At 42.7% G+C, this 7,773-nt stretch overlaps 1 pseudogene; it reads left to right on the top strand.

Moving 5' to 3' along the window:
- The first annotated feature begins 597 nt into the window (after nt 1-597).
- Nucleotides 598-5,215, top strand: LOC139131694 (ankyrin-3-like; annotated as a pseudogene).
- Nucleotides 5,216-7,773: the final 2,558 nt, after the last annotated feature.

Raw genomic sequence — 7,773 nt, 5'->3', positions numbered from 1 at the left:
ATTTTAAAGACATTACTTCACCATCCAATTATCCCAAATTAGTTCCAATCGTGTTATTTTTTTTTTTTGTTCGGCCTAACCTTCGCATCACCATGTCACATAAAAGCAGTATGATTTAATACTTGCTTTACAAAACAAACTTGCAGGGACATTTTTACTCCTTTCTGTCTAGCAAAAGATAAATTGAAACGCTCTCCTGAAAACTCTGGTACAGTGGTCGTGAGATACGGTCAAATATCGCTTTATTCGATATTCGCAATAAAAAAAAATCTTTTTTCAAATATAAAAACGTAAAATGACATTGTGAGATTCAAACGTCATGAAAAATATAGTGCGTCAATGCGTAAACAGTATTCCATGAAGGGGATGGTCGATGTCAAAAAAACGCGAGGAAAACTTTCGTTAGTGTCTGTCCATTATGTTGGTTGTGTCTTATACTGAGAAAAATAATTTCTGAAACTGAAAACCCAGTGACTTTGACCTCACTTTACTGACCAGACAAATATTACTTACTCTCCGAATTACATTTACATTCGATGACGTCATATGCATAGGCGATTGACTTTCGGATTTATATATCCTATATTTGCTACGACTGAAGTAGCGAACGAATTGAATTTATTTTGAATTTATTTTGGTATTTTTGCCGTTTCGCGCCTACAGGAGCAAACGATAGGATTGAACAGTGTTAGAACTTGCATTGGACAAATGGGATGCTATCTTCGGAGCGATGGACATCCTACAAAACGACGCAGAAGCTGGTGACATGTCATCGGGGGAAAAAGATAGTACGACTGCGTTGATATCGGCGACGCGCGAAACAGAGGAATTCTGTGTCCCAGTGAATACTTTCGGTGAACAAGTCAGTGAGGAAGATAGTGTGAGCACTGGCGAGTCTGCTGAGGAATCTGCTGCTGATGGAGACAAAGTTGACGTTAGTGACGAAGAGCCGACAACACGAAAGGAAGAGGAATTGTGTGACCTGATCGTGCCAAGCTCAAGCGGCAGTAACGGCGATAGCGGAAACACGACGACTCCGACCGAACGTGACGATTCCGTCACAGGAAGTGAAGGAACCGAGGAGAAAATTTCAGGTAATCTTGTGGGTCATATGTTAAGGTAATGGCCATCATGTGGTTACCATGGCAGTGTTGCCAGGCTGAGGTGTTTGTCGGCCATTTTGAGATTAAATTTAAACATTTTGCAGGTATCGAAGTAATAAGCTGGTATAGCGTCCGTGCCGACGAGCGGAAGGATGTTTTGAGTTAAAGGAATATTGAAACCAGTATAGCCGTTTCGCAAATCAAAAACACGCGGTTTGGCTCTAAAATTAACCCGCATTAGGTCGTTTCAACGCGGGAGATTAAAAAATATGAATATATAAGTCCAACAAAAAATTTCGCTTACCGACGGCGGGAAAAACATTTGCATGCGCATATCAATATGCGCAAAAGAGGTATGCAAGGTGTAAACGACATTACAGTCACTGACATGACGTTCAGCCCACGGCCAAACCAAGTATATTCCAACATAAAATTACCTGAACCATGAAACAGGCGCCTGGATGCCCAATGTAAAACGGAGTTATTGTTTGTGAGGTAAGCCAGGGCAAAGTTCAATACCCGTGACTATACTTGAAAGACATAAATATGGAATGTTTGGTGTCTATTCATAGTTATTTTACTGAATACGTTGGTTGGGGAAAGTGCTGTTATATGTGTTATATTTAGAATACTAAACCACCTATAACCAGACGATGCATTTGCATATAAAATTAATATATGTTTTCGTATGAGCAATCGGAGTGTTTGTCAGTTACACTACACGGCTAACGTTGCAGTAATTTCCTGTTTTTATATCGTTCTGCAGTCGCTGCTGGCGGGTCGAAGGGGAGGGGAGAGCCGCTCGACAACCAAGAACTTTTTCGAGCCGTGAAACAGGGAGACGTGATCGGATTGCGCACTTTGCTGCGGACTGCAGATTTACAGGCCACAGACGAAGGGTACACGCTCCTGCACCTAGCCTGCCTGTACAATATTCCCGAACTGGTAACAGCGCTGTTTTACTTCACTAACTTCACTCAGCTCATCGACAAGTCGGTAGATGATCCATCAGATGAACTTTTCCATGGCAAACAGCCATCCGGATCGCCAGATACGAGAAGAACTGGCGTTGGTCAGGAAACTGGAAGAATATTCGGCTCTAGAAAATCAACTTACTGACTTGCATCGGGCTGCCCGAGCTGGGGATTTCAATAAAGTCGTTCGGCTTTGTGAGCAGGACACTGAGGTCAACAGTTTTGTAAGTTATAGCATTACACCTCTCTACATGGCGACGAGTGCAGGACACCTGGACGTTGTGAAGACTTTGGTAGACTGGGGAGCTGACATCAACATTCGGAACAGCCGAGGTGATACCTTTCTTCACCGAGCGGCTTCGTGGGGACATTATGACGTCGCTGATTACCTCATTACGACGGGGATTGAGTCGTGTGACATTGACTCGTTGAATCAAAACCATGAGACCCCACTCCACCGAGCGGTCAGTTACAACCACATTGACATCGCCCAGTTGCTGCTGCACAATGGAGCGGACCCGAACGTCCTTGACAGGTATGGAACTAGCCTCCTGCACTTGGCGATTGCCAATTCATACACAAACTTGGTTGACCTCCTTTTGCAGAACGGTGCCCTCCCTGATGTCTTGAACGGGGATGGATACGCTCCTCTGCACATGGCCTGCATGAACAATGATGCTGGTACAGTGAGAGCGTTGTTGCGCCATTCCGCTGACGTCAATATTCGTGAAAGGCAGACCCAGCAGACGCCGCTGCACATTTCCGTCGATCGTGGACACGAGGGAATAGTGAGCTACCTTTGCAGATGTGGCGCGGATACAAATTTGAGAGACCGGTTCGGTTTCCTGCCCCTAGTCTTGGCAGTGGCCCGCAACGACGAAGCCATCGTGCAAATTCTGACCCAACATGGAAGCAGTGTGAATGCTGCAATTCCAGAAAGGCCACACTCAATGGAGGACAACCATGCGCAAAGCGAGCACGCGATCAAGGTTTCGAAAACAATCTCAATTCAGAAGAAGTCAAAAGGCGCGAAATCAAAAACTGACAGCCCTTCATTTGGCCGCCGAGAATGGGTATACCAATATCGTAAAGATTCTCGTGGAATCCGGTGCTCGCATAGATGCGAAGGATATAATCGAAGGACGCCCTTCCACATGGCTGCCACTAAAGGAAAACTTGAAGTGGTGAAATATTTCGTGCACAAGGGTATCTTCTTAGACATGGTAACTAATAAGAACAACACATGTCTCCATTTGGCCGCCAAGGGGAGCCATCTCGGCGTTGTAAAGTACCTTCTGAAAAGGGGCGCAGGCGCAAATGCGCTCACCATGTCATTGCAGACGCCTCTCCACCTGGCAGCATGTCAAGATAATATAGATATTGTCGTCTACGTCCTCAAGTACGGTGCTCAAATCGACGCAGTGGATCTCCACGATTGGACAGCGTTGTACTATGCTGCGCAAAATGGCCAGGACAGGGTTATTCGTCTGTTGGTCGCCAACGGCGCTCAAGTTGAAGGCGTGAAAGACCGGGAGACCCCTTTGCATGTTGCCGGAAGCCGAGGGCACCTGGAGTGTGTCAAAGTTCTTTTGGAGCTTGGGGCCAATGTCGGAGTAAAAGACTCCAACACGTTGACCACGCTTCACCGAGCAGCCAATGCTGGTCACCATGATGTAGTCACGGTTCTAATCGGCCATGGAGTAGATGTGAACATGGCCGACGCTGACGGACTGACCCCGCTCCATCTGGCCAGCATGAAGGACAACATCGACGTTGTGAGATGCCTGGTTGAAAATTCTGCCGACATTAACGCCGAAGACAAATACAGGACGACTCCCTTGCACATCGCTTCCACTGATGGCCAACTGTCGGTGACCGACTACTTGGTCAAGAAGGGCGCCAACCTTAATGCAGAAGATGGAAACTGCCTCACACCTCTTCATGACGCAGCAAAGAACGGGCGAAGTAAAGTTGTTGATGTTCTCATCTCAGCAGGTGCCACGATCGATGCCCGGGATAAGGATAGGCTAACTCCTCTGCACTATGCTGCTCAGAGGGGACATCTTGAAGTCGTAGGCGTTCTCTTGAGAAGCGGCGCGCGAATCAATGCAACAACAGATCTACAACAGACACCTCTCCACTTGGCCACTCTGGAGCTCCACCAACAAGTCGTCGAGATACTCCTAGAGCGAGGAGCGGAGACCAACGTCAGCGATTTCTACAAGGGTACGTCGCTCGTCTACGCGGCCAAGGGAGGAAATCTCTTCATCGTTAAACGTCTGCTCCAGAACGGCGCGAATATCAACTTGTCAGACTTTCTGCAGAAGACGCCATTGCACCACGCTGCTGAAAAGGGACACTTGATGATCGCTGGCCTGCTGGTCGAAAAGGGGCTAACGTCAATGCTACCGACAAAAATGGAGAGAAGCCTCTAAACTTGGCGTTGAAAAATAATCACTATTCCACTGCAACGTATCTGAAAGAACAGGGGGCTCTCCTTAGCAAGACGGGAGTCCGCTGTGCAGTTATGTAGACGGTGACATGATTTCAGCAAAGTTCGAAAAATGGAGGGACTTGTCACAACACAATGAGGTATAAGTGTGACCGTCACAACGTGTCCGCGGTAAAATATAAAAATGCACCTTTCAGTTATTCACAATATATGGTATAGCTTGAAGCTTTGTCAATACCAGTGAATTTGTGACGTCATCCCTGGATAATGTACCTGATTATCCAATATGATGTTTTCTACAACTACAAATTCCCTGGTATTCACGAGACTATAAAATATTAGCAACAATGTACCCCCTCCCGGTCTATAATGGACTCAAATAAACTAATATACCCCGCTTCGCCTTGTACATTATGTCGCACAAAGTTGGCTTTCGTTCAATATGGGCTGCGAGGAGGTGCAGTATTGCTTACATATATGACCACAACCTCGATTTCGATGTTGCTGAAGTATGACCATTACTCGATTGTGAGTGATTTACCAGTATTTATATATGATTTTCAACCGATTTCTATGTCTATTTGTTGACAAATATTAACATCTCTCAGCTATTTATTTACAACTTTGATGGAACAGTCGTCAGAAGTACATACAATCAGGGCAAAAAACTCTGAAAACTTGATTGAATTACGTAAATCCTAATTGGTATGGTACTCCTTTCATGGGAATGTACGACACAATCATTTTATCAACCTAAGGTCCCTTTTCCAAATATGCTAAAAACTTTTCCTGGTTGAAAAAACTCCGCTTAATCAAAGCGGCCACTATCGGATCGAATATGCACAACTTGTAGGACAGCAAGGTATTAAAAACTATTACTAGTATGTCTTTAAGTCAACTTTGTTATGTTTTTTAATAGTTGATTTTTGGATACTTCATGCGTATGAGCTCCATGGAGACATGTAGTTCTCCGACAAATCCTTAATCTGTGCCCTTACGACACAATTGGCTTATTTGAGTGGTAAACAATACACTTCCATGTAATAAATTTGCCTGGAACCTTTTTCAAACCGCAGACAGTTCAATTTGCATCATTAAAAATTTAGTTATTTATAACATTTTAATGGTTACAACGGCATGCTTATTTAAAACAAATATCCGGGTCCATATCATTGCACACAATCCTTTTTTTTAAAAAAACGAATCGCTGTATTTGAACAATTTACGGCCATAAAGGTCTGTTCGACACATTTTGTATACTTCATAGGAACAAGAAATTGGATTTTCAAAGTATAGTCCCACTATTCGAAGCACCGACAACAACGAGACAGTCTTTGACAGTTATTCCAACTCGACCTTGACTATCTCTATTTTACATTATTCGTTGTTCGTCATAACCAGATCGTTTAGCTTTCATAACACGCACTCATTTTAATACAACACATTAAGCTGGTTTGTTTTTTCTATATTTTGTTGCATACCAGTCTTATACATACCACGTTATATGGTAGTGTGTGTGGGTTTCGATAATGTAGTCAGCATGCATATTCTGTCTCTATATCCATGCATGTATATAGGTATGATGGATGTATATATAATTATATACATTATGTATGTATATATATATATATATATATATATATATATATATATATATATATATATATATATATATATATATATATATATATATATATATATATATATATTAAACACATCATTTACAGAAAACCGTAAAGCCCTTAATTGATGCATTTTGAATTTAAGCTATATTTCAGTGATATTGACACGCGCGTTGAAATTGCAAAATCCCAACCCTTCCCTGTAATAGAATGTCTCTCGTAATCACGTGGCACTGGGTAAAAGGTCACGTCCATGATAGATGATGGTAGGCTAAGTAAAATGATTTGGGTCGTTAATAAATACTACAAAAAGTAAAAGGTAAACAGCTGTTAATTTGAAAATAGCTACACTAGTTTCGCAAATACAAGTACATTCTTTTTCTCCCTCAAGCATGCTGACATACGAAGCGTTCGCTTTGACAACTCAAGGCTTGTAGCTTTGCCATTACCAGCAAAATTTGAAATGTCATACGCCTGGCTTATTACTGATAATGACCCGATTATCCAGCATTGTGATCCTATATGTTTTCGAATTCTACAAATTCCCTAACAACGCCAAAACTATAAAATAACACCACACCCTCCCGGCCCACAATGGACTCCAGCAAACTTTGCGCTCCATAATGTACACTGTGTCTTGCAAAGTTTGCTCAAGTCCATTATTGGCCGGGAGGGGTACATTATTGGTTAATTATTATGCCCAGATTGTTGACCAACAACAATATTGGACATTACCCAAATACAACGTTGACAAAGTAAACACGAGGCATTTCGAAATGGATGTTGCATTAAAAGAAATGCTCATGAGCGAAACTGATAAAATTTGCCAATTTACATGGAGTGAAAGGCGCTGTTCCTCAGAGGTACTAGACAAGACAACTAGGGCGGCGGTCGATTTTCGCGTCTTCGAAGGACAAGCACCAGTAAGATTGTAAAGAATTATAGGCACCGGATATGTATGTCTGATCATTACACGACCTATACTTGTACAACGGAATAAGAACAAATTCGCAAGGTTGTTTCAAACTATAGAGCTTTCCCTTTGACAACGAAACGAGAGGACCACTGTACATATCAACTAGAAATTATCCGAACGACAATTTTAACTTGACAAAAGTAAAAACAGTGACACCCAGGAAGTGTACGTCAATGCTGCCTTGCCTCACGAACCGGGAAGCATCAAGTTGCCCAAACAAGAGACATTGGCAAGCGAAGATGTCGGATAACTTGCCACAGGTTTGTCAAAAATAACAATAATATGAGTAGGAATGTTAAACAGTGAGTGGAGCCTTTAAGGTATAACGCGCCTTGGGGACAGATATTCGGACTCTCAAACTTTTACAATTCTTTTCTGATATAGGCCTACCACATGCCGGGGTTCATTTTACTGTGGTTTTACGACTTATCCGGACACCAAACTTGCTAATTACCCAGCAACTTCGCTGATGATATTGAGACTTTGATCAGTAATTACCAAAGCACTTTGGTAATTCACCTCAAACTTGATACTTATTCTGGCTTGGTGTGAGAAAACTTTTTACCGGATTGGTTTTTCGAAATTATTTTTCTCCGTAGGTGTTACCACAGGGATGGCGGTCATTGTGAATTTTAATATCGGTAAA

The sequence above is a fragment of the Ptychodera flava genome, chromosome 1, assembly GCF_041260155.1.
Source record: "Ptychodera flava strain L36383 chromosome 1, AS_Pfla_20210202, whole genome shotgun sequence".
NCBI lineage: Eukaryota > Metazoa > Hemichordata > Enteropneusta > Ptychoderidae > Ptychodera > Ptychodera flava.
The sequence above is the reverse complement of the archived record's forward strand: the minus strand, read 5'-3'. Positions and strand labels throughout refer to the sequence as shown.